The sequence below is a fragment of the Cynocephalus volans genome, chromosome 10 (genome assembly GCF_027409185.1).
Source record: "Cynocephalus volans isolate mCynVol1 chromosome 10, mCynVol1.pri, whole genome shotgun sequence".
Lineage (NCBI taxonomy): Eukaryota > Metazoa > Chordata > Mammalia > Dermoptera > Cynocephalidae > Cynocephalus > Cynocephalus volans.
The window spans coordinates 29,599,046-29,612,420 of NC_084469.1; positions in this window are offsets into that span (position 1 = coordinate 29,599,046).

Genomic DNA, 13,375 nt, shown 5'->3' on the forward strand with positions numbered 1-13,375 from the left:
TCCAATGCGGTATGTCAATCATTCGCTCCTTTTCCTCACTGAATAGTATTCCATTATATGGTTGTACCACATGTATCTATCCATTCAGCAGTTGATGGACATTTGGTTTGTTTCCAGTTTTTGAATTACAAATAATGCTGCTATAAACATTTGCATACAGGTCTATATGAAGACATGTGTTTTTCTTTCTCTGGGTAATTACTTAGAAGTAGGATTGTTGGATCATATGGTAAATGTATGTTTAACTTTTTTAAACTGCTTATTTTCCAAAGTGACTATACCACTTTTGCTTTCCCACTATGAAAGGTCCAGTTGTTCTGTAACATTTGGTATTGTCAATTTATTTATTTTTATTTCAGACATTCTAATAGGTGTGTGATGGTTATCTCATTATGGTTTTCATTTGCATAACTTTAATGGCTAATAATGTTGACTTTTTTTTCCGTGTGCTTACTTGTCATCTTTTTCTCTTATCTGGTGAAATGTCTGTTTATATATTTTTCCCATTTTTGAATTAATTGGGCTGTTTTCATATTATTGAGATGTGAGAATTTTTTTTTTTATATTCTGAATAAACCTTTATCAGATGTGTGTTTGCAAATATTTTCTTCCAATTTTGTCTTTTCATTTTCTTAACAGTATTTTCCTTTTCTTTTCTTTTCTTTTTTTTGTAGCTGGCTGGTATAAGGTACCAAACCCTTAACCTTGGAGTTACAAAGCTGCACTGTAACCAACTGAGCTAATTGGCCAGTCCCTTAGTTTTTTGTTGTTTGTCTGTTTGTTTTGGTGGCTGGTTGGTGCAGGAATCCGAACCTTTGACCGTGGTGTTACAACGCCATGTTCTAACCAACTGAGCTAACCGGCCAGCCAACAGTATCTTTTGAAGAATAGAAGTTTTCATTTATTAAGTCTAATTTATCCATTTTTTAAATAGTTAATGCTTTTTGTGTCTTATTATGAAATTTTTGGCTTATCCTTAAACACAAATATTTTCTCCTATATTTTATTCTAGAAAATTTATAGTTTTAGGTTTAAATTTAGGTCTATGGGCTGACTGGTTAGCTCAGCTGGTTAGAGCACAACCTTACAACACCAAGGCAATGGATTCAGATGTCTGCTCCAGCCAGCCGCCAATAAAATAAAGTAAATTTAGGTCTATGATTCATTTCAAGTTTATTCTTGTATAAGGTGCAAGGTATGGGTCAATGTTCATTTTTTTCAATGTTCATTTTTTTTGCATATTGATACCCAATCGTGCTAGCACCATTTGTTGAAACCAACTTGTTCTTAACTTAATTGCCATATTATGCTGTACAGTATATATTAGTTCTCTTCCTCATTTGTACCAAAGTCTGGTGAGACTTGGGGATATACAGGTGACACACTTGGCTCTTCTTTACTGTTTGCAAAGAACTTTTGATTACATAATCTCATTTGACCCTCAGTCAGCCCTATGAGGTAGAAAGAAAATATTATTACCCTCACTTTACAGATGAAGAGACCGAGAAAAGCTAGGTGCTTTACCCAAGATGACAAAGCATTTGGTGAGAGCATCTGGAATCAAACCCATGTCCTCTGCCGTCAGTGCTATTTTCAATACATTACTGACCTTCAATAAACACTGAGCTGCCTTTTCAAAGATCCAAGTTATTCCTACAAATGGGCCCAGTACTTGGGAGCACTAGAAACAAAAATCAGTACTCACTAGTTAATCTTGAGTTTACTGGACCTTGAAAACTGGAAAGGTTCACCAATTTGGTGCAGCTGGAATCCTAAAGGATGGTCATTTACCCATGATAAGTGGTCACATGTGTCCAGTCTGCTATGTGAACTGGCCATGGTCATGCAAACTTCATTTTATAAAAATGTAATTGGAAATCTTTCCTTTAGAATATTGTTGAAATTCAACAAGAAACACAATATGTTACTGCATAGTCCAAACATCAGAGCAATAAACTGATTTGGTTTACGTTTTGGGTCATTTCCCCAGCACACTTGCCACCCCCCCCTCGCCCCCCATTTCTCTGAGAAGCATATCCACATATCACATCATTGAAGTGGGCTCTTAAGAGCCGGTTTGCTCTGCCTCCCTGGCAATGGCTGTTTGAATCAGAGATGGACATGTCACCCAGGTTGATCATTATTAGACTGTTTCTTTGGAGATTTTAGGACTGGACTGACAAACAGCTAATCAGTCTGCAGGTGGCTGTGATTTTAACATGTGAACTGGGGGCTACAAAACAGTAATATTCTGCCTGTCAAGTGGATCAGGGGAGAAAAAAAAAGCGGATATGCAGAGAGAAAAGAAATGAAGCAGGGAGGGAGAAGTAGGGACTCAAGATTGCTTTGCTGTTCCTGGTTTCAGACCCTTTCGGTGGCCTCCCTGCATACCCATCCTTTGGTGCTATGAAAGCCTTTCAAATTTGTCCCCTTTTATAAGCTTACTCAAGTGAGTTTCTGTTCTTTACAACCAAAGAGTCCTACCTAACACAATAGGAATAAATTGAATTATCACAGAGTAGAAAGACATGGCTCAAACCTGGCCCACAGGGATTTAAAAACAAAACTGACTTTTTGGACAATGGGTACATACTATGAGTAGAAGACAGAATCCTCCCCTCTTTCATTCTTTATAAAGTAAATTGCATGAAGGGTTTAGGCCAGCTGAGTGAACATCAGCTTGCATGATGCAAACAAGGCAGAGGATTTTCCAGGTTAAACTATCATTTGTTTCCAGCTGGGAAGGAGCAGGGAGTAGAAGGAGAGAGACAAACTGGGGAGGAAGAAAAGCTATGGAGGAGGGGAGGGAAAAAATGGCATGGTGTGGTGCCCAGAAAAATTTTCTACATTCACTTTTGGAGACTCCTTTACCTTTGAATGAAAAATGCTGATCAATTGCCAGGTATTATTTTGTAAATTAAATACTGTCCATAAAATCAGCCTTCTTTCCAGCCATTTCTCTGATGCCGCCCATGAGAACTCCTGACTCTCTTTACAAGCAAAATTAAATACTGTGGCCTTGTGTTCTCCCCCTTGCCCAGAGTTTCAGTTTCTTTGCCATGTTCCTGCCTTTGCCGTTAGCTGCAATGAGCAGAATGAAAGATGCACAGAGGCGGGTGGGACAATGGAACTGATTCATGGCTTGGGAAAACAGGCAATTGTCGCAGAGCAAACACTGGCCCTCCTTTTTGCTGAGGACACTGCAATGTTTAGCTGAAAGCATCTTGTTTAGATTCTTCCAACCACTGGTTAAGCATCTAAATGAGAGAAGCAATATGGGCCTCCCAGGACCCCTAGGGGCACGTAAAACAATCCTGATAGACCCTGGCAAAGCTTGTGATCTTTGTAAACAAGCAGAGAGGTTATTCAAACAGCTGTTAACTTCATTAAGAAGCCTCATTTTAAGGTCCCAGAACAGGCATTTCTTTTTATTCCAGGATTATCTCTGAGTTTTATATTTGCATCCATTCCTGGTAGTTCAGCTTGGATGTCAGGTGTTATGTTTACATTTGGGTTGGTGTTTTGGCATGGGCTTCAAAAAGAATTTACCTTTAGAACAAACTAAATTTGACCAAACTAAATTTGATGAGAATTTAGTACTATTTTATATGGATATTTTATTGGTACCATATTGTACAATCTGATTTTTGACCTTTTTCATTGAACACTGTGAAATGAAAATATTGATTTGTCAACCAATTTTAATCTATGACTTCTAGAAGATGTGTAGTGTTCAACTGCATGAATGAACCATCATTTACCTAACTAGTTCCTGGTTGTTGGATGATTAGGTTGTTTTAGATTTTTCATTGCCATAAATCATACTTTCAGTAAAAATTATTGTAGATAAATCTTTGCATACTTCCTAATTTTCCTAGCAAAAAAATTCTGGATTTTCGATTGCTGGCTCAGAAGAGATGCATCCTAGTAATGTTTTTGACTCGTACTGAGAAAACGCCCTCTGTAGTACAATTTGTAGTTTCTCCAAGTGTGAAATGCTTTCCTTCATGCACACATGGCTCTCTAGTCTAACTTTATTTAGTTAATTTTCTTTTCTTTTTTAGTTAATTTTCTTGAGTTTTCTAAGTAATTGATTATATAATCTACAAATAAGAACCTTCGTTTTTTGTTTCTTCTACTAGATGGGCAAAAGTTGCAAGAATATGGCTGGCTGGTTGGCTCTGTTGGTTAGAGCACAGTGTTATAACACCAAGATCAAAGGGTTTAGATCACAGCATAGACCAGCCACCATAAAAAAAATTTTTTTTAAAAAGCAAGAATTTATATTTCAGTGCTGGTAAGAATGTGGGTAAATGGATGTTCACAGGCCCTATGAATGTAAATCTGTAAGTAATTTTAGAGGATAACTTGAGATTATTTGTGAAAAATTTTAAATTGCATATCCTTTGGCTCAGCAATTTTACTTCTAAAAGATTATTTTTCACAAGTGAGCAAAGATAGATGGATAAAGGTATTCATTGAAGCACCTTTTTTTTTAATAGCAAAAAAAATTAAAACAGTTTTAAATTCTTCAGTAGGAAATGGTTAAGTAAATTATGGTACATTCATGCTACGAAACACTGTGCATCCGTTGAAGAGAATAAGGTAGGCCGGCAGGTTAGTTGGTTAGAGTGCAGCCTTATAACACCAAGATCACAGGTTCAGATTCCCGAACCAGCCAGCCAACAAACAAAACAAACAAACATGACTAGAGAATAAGGTAGATCCTTAGTATCAACCTGGAAATTGATCCATGCTATTCTGTTGAAAAATATGTTGCAGGATAATGGTATATTATGATCCCAGTTTTATTAATGAAAATCCAAGTATATATACTCAGATGTACATATGCCTGAATATGCATAGAAAAGGTATAAAAAAGGCATACTGACTGTTGGAGGACTGTGTAATGATCTCTGAGAAATGGAATTAATAGGATAATAGGAAATTCTTACTTTTTACTTTATACATTGTTTTGATCTTTAATGAACGTTCATTCCTCTAAAAAAAGAGGAAAATGTCTCCTCCTTTCCAGTTTTTATACCTTTTATTTACTTTTCTTATCTTATTGCATTAACTTAGAATTTTGAGAACAATTTAAGTAAGAGTAGCAGTGGATGGTATCTTTGTCTTATTCCTTGACTTTAATAGTAATACTTTCAGTATTTTGCAATTAATATTGGCTGTTGGTTTCTGATATTCTTTATGAAAGTAAGAAAGTACCTTGCTATTCTTTTTTTTTTTTTTTTTTTTTCTTTGATGTTGGCCAGCATGGGGATCTGAACCCTTGACCTTGGTGTTATTAGCACCATGTTCTCTCAAGCAAGCCAACTGGTCAGCTATGTATTCTTATTTAATTAGGAGATTTTTAACAGGTAAGTTACTGAATTTTATTAAAGGCTTTTTTGTCATCCATCAGGATGATCATATAGTTTTTCTCCTTAGTTCAGTTATTGTGATGAATTACATTAACACATTTTCAAATATGAACAATCCTAACATCCTTAGAATAAATCATTCTTGGTTATAGTATTACTATTTCAATACACTTCCTAGATTTGATGTGCTAATATTTTATTTTAATTTTTTTTGTGGTAAAAAACACGTAACAAAAATTTACCATCTTAATAATTTTCAAGTGCATAGTTCAGTAGTAAGTATATTCAAGTTGTTGTGAAACAGATCTTCAGAAATTTTCCATCTTACAAAACTGAAACTATACACATTAAAAAACTCCATTTTCCTTCTCCCTGCAGTTCCTGATAACCACCATTTGATTTTCTGATTCTATAAGTTTGACTGCTTTATATACCTCATATAAGTGGAATCATACAATATTTGCCTTTTTTTTTTTTTTTTTTGGCAGCTGGCCGGTACAGGGATTGAACCCTGGAACTTGGTATTATTAGCACTACACTCTAAACAACTGAGCTAACTAGCCACCCTTATTTGTCTTTTTGAAATTGGCTTATTTCACTTAACATAATGTCCTCAAGTTTTATTTATGTTGTAGCATGTGACTGGATTTCTTTCCTTTTTAAGGCTGAATAGTATGTCATTTTATGTATACACTATGTTTTGTTTATCCGTTTGTACTTTGACGGACATTTGGATTGCTTCCACCTCTTGGCTATTGTGAATAGTGCTGCTATGAACATAGGTGTGAAAATATTTCTTTGAGACCCTGTTTTCAATTCTTTTGGATATATACCTAGAAGTGGGAATGCTGGGTCATATGGAAATTATATTTTTAATTTTTTGAGGAACTATCAAACTTGTACCGTTTTCCATAATGATCGCACCGTTTTACAATCCCATCAACAGTGCACAAGTGTTTCAATTTCTCCTTGTTTATTTGCTCCTTGGTTATACTAACATTATCGATCTGTTTCCCTACTTCCACCCCCAAATATGGGTCAAGATTCTTTCAATTGCAAGTCAAATTCAAACTAACTTGAGGAAAAAAAAAAAAAGAGGGAGGAGGATTTAGTGGCTCATATTCCTAAATCTTAAAAGCGGAAAGGGTGGAAATAGCTTCAGGTATGACTGAATCCAGGGTATAGAACCCATCAGACTCTTTCTTCTCTTTGTTTCTTATCTCTGCTGTTTTTCCTATGTGGGTGTCATGTTCTAATATTGGCAGTTGTCATGGGCTGGAGCCACAAGCAGCTCTGGCCTCAATCGGCACAGAAAGCAAATGAATACATTCTCCTTGTAACGAAATTCGGATCACATGGAAGTTTAAAAGTACATAGTGTAAATTCCCTCTCACAGCATCAGAGTTGCACAAATCCAGGGGGTGCCTTTCACCACAGTCTGTCTGAAAGGCTGTGCACACTCCCTAGAGAAAACTGTGTATTTATGTACCAAGGAAATTATGTTTTTGCTTGCACAAACAGCCCCCAAATTTTACCATATGTGTTAGAGACAGTCTCTCTTTTGGGTTGTCAGTTAAAGGGGATGAACATGCATGACCCTCACTAGGCCAATCAAGTCTCTCTCCCTGTAATTTGAATATTGAGTTGAAAAATTAAAAAACCTGTTGGAGTTTGTTATTCCAACAACCATACTATGAAAAGTCTACCATTGGTTGCTTCTCTCCAGCTCCCCAGGGCTGCATGATTCCTATCCTGAAACCTGATTTCATACATTTTTCTTTAGTTCTCTGAGGGGCCCCTAATCATTCATTAAACTTTCTGTTGTTTTGTTTTTCTTAAACTACTCAGTCAGATTGTGTTGCTTGCCACGAAAGAACCTGGACACACAAAACTATGTGTATGTATATATATTTTTTTGTTTTTGTTTTGCCATAAATGGGATTGTACTATATTGGTTTGCAATTTGATTTTTTTCACTTAACTATATGTCTTGAGGATTTCTTCATATCAATACATATGTTGATCTACTTCATCTTCCAGACCTCTTTATGAGCTCTCTATATGTGATTCATGTGTGTATATACATATATAAAGAATGATTCTATACATATGATTTGGAGTGGGGTGTCTCTATACATATGGTTACCTCCGTTTTAATTTTGATAATATTACTTATCTTTCTATACTTATATATGGACCTAAGTTATAAGTGGTTTTGTGTGTGTGTGTGTGTGTGTGTGTGTGTGTGTGTTTGTGTGTGTGTGTGTGATAGGGTGGATATATAGGGATCCAAACCCTTGACCTTGGTGTTAAACCTAAATTGTAAGTTTTAAGGTTGTCTGGATATAAATTAATCTTCCTTAATGGTGGATATTTAGGTTGTTCCCCCCCCTTTTTTTGGATATTATAAGAAAAAATACAGCAATGAACATAATTGTATCTACACATATTTGTGCCTTTGTCCAATTTTTTTTATTAGGATAAATGCCCCAAAATGGCCCTGCCCATTCACAAGTTTATATATTAAACATTTTAAATTAATTAATTTTTAATTAATATATAAGCACATGGCAAAAAGTTCAAAGAAAAGAAAAAGGTTTAGAGTATTAAGTGGAGTCTAAACCAACAATGCAAGTTTGGTTTAACATTCAAAAATCAATCAATGTAATTCACCTCATTAACAGAACAAAGGAGAAAAGTCCTTGAAATGATCAACTCAAGAGATTGAAAAAAAAGAATGGAACAAAATTCAAAACCATTTATGACAAAAAAAAAAAAAACTTCAGCAAACTATGAAGGGAAGGGAACTTTTTAAATCTGATACAGGTCATCTAAAACAAACCTAGGCTGACATTTTACTAAATCATGAACCCTTTTCCCCTAAGATTGCAAACAAAGCAAGGATGTCTGTTTTCACCTCTTCTAGTCTACGTTGTTCTGGAAATCCTACCCAGTGTAATAAAGCAAGAAAAAAAAAGGTATAATGATTGGAACAGAAGTAAAACTGTTGTTATTTGCAGATGACATGATTATGCATGTAGAGAACTCTATAATATCTGCCCCAAAAAGTCCTCTACAAGTAATAAGTGAATTTAGCAAGGTCACAAAATATACACAAATCAATTATATTTCTATATACTAGCAGTAAACAATTGGAAAAAAAACAGGGGTGTGAAGCAACCTTAATAAGAAAAGACTGGGGAGAAGATATAACAACCACGATTATTTGAAGTTGATACAACAAGCAAACAGAAAGGACATTGTTGGGAGGGGGAGGGAGAAGGGAGGGAGGTTTTGGTGATGGGGAGCAATAATCAGCTACAATGTATATCGACAAAATAAAATTTAAAAAAAAAAAAAAAAAAAAAGAAAAGACTGTCCCAACTTCCATTTCTGGGAAGATGGAGTAGATGTACTTTCCCCTATTGCTCCTTCTAAGTACAACTAAACCCCCTGAACATTACATATATAAAACAAACACGAGAAGCATAGATCAATGGGACAGAATAGGGAACCCAGAAATAGACCCATACAAATATGCACATCTGATTTTTGACAAAGATGTAAAAAGCAATTCAGTGGAGAAAAAAAATAGTCTTTTCAACAATTGGTGCTGGAGTACCTGGACATCCATAGAAACAAAAACAAAAAAAAAGGAACTTCCTCCTAAGTCTCACACCTTATACAAAAATTAACTCAAAATAGATCACAAATTTACTAGTAAAATGTAAAATTATAGTACTATTAGAAAAAAAACATAGAAGAAAATCTTCAGGATCTGAGGCTAGTGGAAGCCTTAGCCTTGACAGCAAACATGCAGTTCATAAAAGGAAAGATTCATAAATTGGACTTCATCAAAATTTGAAACTTTTGCTCTGTGAAAGATCCTATTAAGAGCATGAAATGACAATTGCATACTGTGAAAAAATACTTGCAAATGACATATCCACAAAGGACTAGTACTTAGAATACATAAAGAACTCAAAATGCAACAGTAAAAAAAAAAACAACAAGCTAATTAGAAATCAGGCAAAAACATAAAGACCATTTTACTGAAGAGGATATACAGATAGCAAATAAGCAGATGAAAAGATGTTGAACATCATTAGTCCTTAGATATTTGCAGATTAAAACCACAATGAGCTATCATCACAAACCTATAAGAATGGCTAAAATAAAAACTAGTGACAGCACCAAACACTGACAAGGATTTGGGAAAACTGGATAGCTCATACATTGATAGCAGGAATGTAAAATAGTACAGCCACTATGGAAAACTGTCTGACAGTTTCTTATAAAACTAAATATGAAACTACCACATGACCCAGCAATTGCACTCCTAGACATTTATTCCAGAGAAATGAAAACTTATGTTCACACAAAAACATGTACACAAATGTTCATAGCAGCTTTATTTGTAGTTGCACCAAACTGGAAATAACCAGATGTCCTTCAACAGGTGAATTGCTAAACAAATTCCATCCCATGGAGTAGTACTCAGCAGAAAAAAGTAATGAACTACTGAATACACACAGTAACCTGAATCAATCATCAGAGAATTATGCTGAGTGAAGAAAAGCCAATTCCAAAAGGATTGGCTTACATGCTATTTGATTCTTTTTATACAGCATTCATAAATTGATAACGTTTAAGAAATGAAGAACAGATTATTGGTTGTCAGTGGCTACAAAGGGGGTGCAGTGGGAGGGAAGTAGGTGTGGTTATAAAAGGGCAACATAAGGAATCTTTGTATTGAAAATGTTCTGTATCTTAACTGTATCAATGTTAATATCCTGGTTGTGATATTGTACTATAGTTTTGCAAGATGATACCATTGGGGCAGAGTATAAGGGATTTCTCTGTATTCGTTCTTACAAATGTATGTGAATTTACAATTATCTCAAAATAAAGAGTTTAATTAAAAAATTTAAAAAATAAAAAAGGTCTGTTCTATCCAAAATGCCAACAGTGGCACTGTGAGAAACACTAATACAATGGGCCATTTAGCCACCATTAAAAGAAGATGCTTTTAAAGACTATTTAATGACAAGGGAAGTATTTATTTTTAACCTCAAGTTAAAAAATAATAGTCTTCAAAACTGCATTTAAACTAAGATCCTAATATTGTGAAAAATACCTATTTACATATATGTAAAAAAAATTGAAAACAGGCATAATTTTTAAACTGTGGCTATATCTGAGTTATAGTATTACTGGTGATTTTCATTTTCTTTTTCATACTTTCTTAATTCTCCAGTTTTTTTTGCTACTAGAATAAGTAATACGTAAATGAAATTAACAAAACTAGTGAGAGGGAAGAGCCTCACAAATAAGCAGGCTGTGGTTTGTGGGACATAAGGGCCTTCCCTCCTAAATGATCTCCCATCCAGCCTGTCAGAGTGCTTCCACTAACCTGTTTGCAGTCCTGGAAGATGCACAGGTGTTTAAAACAAACACCAATTTTACAAGGAAGGAGTTTGGAACAAAATTTTACATACTTTTGCAGCTCACTGGTTAGCTTGGTTGGTTAGCTTGACACCAAGATCAAGGGTTTGGATACCTGTACAGGCCAGCCACCAAAAAAAAAAAGAACTTTTTTGCAAAAAAAAAAAAATAAAGAGTAAAAAAAAACCAAAAAAGAATTTTTTTTACAGACTTTTAAATATACATGTATAAAAAGTGATAATAGGAAAAAGAATGTTATTGTTTATATTATGTAAATAGTGTACACTGGAATCCAGGAGGAAATCATACATTCTGGATATGCAGCCATCATCTACTCACCTTTAAAAAAAGATTGAGTTACTATACTAATTTTTTTTAAATGAGGAAATGAATCTGGTGTGAGTGTGAAGGATGCATAGTGAGATATGGTGTAGTGTGGTAGAGGGGTGGCAGTTTGGGACCCAGACTACTACTTCAAACAGCGAAGCCCTGATACTTTTCTGTTTTATAAATATGGGCATTCTGTAAATATTTTGTTTGGAAAAATAAGCCTTAGAAAAAAAGTAAGTATGAAAACTATGATTAGGGTATGTCTTGATATAACTTAGCATTAGTGGTTTTTCCAGACCATCATTTTGGAGACCTGGAATCCAGTCCTTCCTTTCTCTGTACAATCAACAGAGGAAGGAGGGACAGTAGAAATAGCATTTGGGAGGGGAAAAGAGTATACCGTTGAAGGGAGCCAGAAAAGTTCTCTTTGGAAGATGAAGGTTATTAGCTTACACAAATACTATATAGGCAGCCTCATAGCAAACAGGACCTACTTGATATAAGGTATTCAAAATTTTTCGATCCAGATTATCTTTCCAGTCTTACAGCCCATATATATTTCTCCTTTTCTCCCTCTCCAACCCTCCATTTATCTTGCACCTTTCTCTCACATACAAAAATACTCCTTTTTAGCTCCACTGGAGCTATTTCATGTTCCCAGAAATTGTCTTGTACATGCATACTCCATACCTTTCTCAAGTCATTCTCTCCATCTATGTAGACTGCCTTTCCTCCAGACCTGTACTATCTAGTGTGGTATCTATTAGCCACAGGTGGCTATTAAGCACTTGAAATGGGCCTAGTGTAGATTGAGATGTTCTATTAAGTGGAAAAAAACACACTGGATTCCAAAGCCTTAGGATGAGAAAAGACGAAATTAATTTCACCTTTTTAAACTTTTTTTTAATGTGGATACTACAAAATTTTAAAAATTACCTTAATGGTTCACATTACATTTCTGTTGGACAGTGCTGCCCTAGATCCAGGAAGTTTTGACCCTTATCTATTGACAAGGACACACTGCCTAAGCATTTTCAAATCCAAGTGTTTTAATAAGAATTATACCAACTTCAGTGAGTTTTTAGGGAAAATGCATTTATTAGACCAAACTCTACTTAATGAACTTAATTCTTTGATCAATTTTCTATTTAGCAGAATTAAACCATTTCCTTTTTTTCTATTTTCATTTAAAATTATTTTCATTGAGATCAGTTCTTTCCTCCAATAATTTTACAAAGAAAATTTCATTTATTTATGAGGACTTTTGGTCTTTTTTTATGTTTTCTGTTACTGTGAGCATTCTTTTGTGGACATGATTTTAACCACATGCAATTTTCCTGGGTCAAGTTTTGCATATCAAAAATGTACTGGGTACAGTTTTATCCATCAATACTTACATGCTGTGCAAATCAGTTCTCCCAGTAATATTCATTTTAAATTGGATAAAAGATCAATAGTTTATATTAATTTTTAAATCTATCCATGAGAAAATTGTGAGTTCTTCTCCAATAATGCAGGATAGTTCTATTGTCCAGGATTGCTTAACAGGATTGTTTGTCCAATATCTCCATGTCTTCTGATCACATGGTACATTTGGTGAGGCAAAAAGCAAAGGGAAGGTCAAAATATCCTTAAGGAAATATAGTTATTCTTTTAGGTGTAATAATGGAATTGCGATTATGTTTTTTAAAAGAGCTATTTTTCTTTTAGAGTAACACACTAAACAATTAATAGGTGAAGTAATGTGATAAGTAGCATGTGCTTCAAAATAACATGGAAGGGGAAAATGGGTGGGAGTATACATGAAACAAAATTAGCTATAGTTCATAATTGTCAGACCTGGTAATGGGTACATGAGGGTTCATGATTTCATTCTGCCTACTTTTTTATATATTTGAAATTTTCCATAATAAAAAGATAAAATGATAACACAATTTTTTTTCTTTAAGTCCTTAAGGTCACAAGGCAGGGTCAAAGCGTGATTTTTTTTTTTTTTTTTTTTTGGTCCTTACCTTCATTCACAGCTACAAAAATGAAAATGCAAACTCCCTAATATGTTCTTAAGGCCTTGCACCTGATTCCTACCTGTCTTTCTGATCTTGTTTCCTACTACTTTTCTTTGCTGGGCTATTCAAGGAATATAATGTGGTGTCTTCTGGAACACTGCAGGCAGGAGGTCTCCTTCCTCACTTCATTCCATATGACTAGAGTGCCTTTCATTT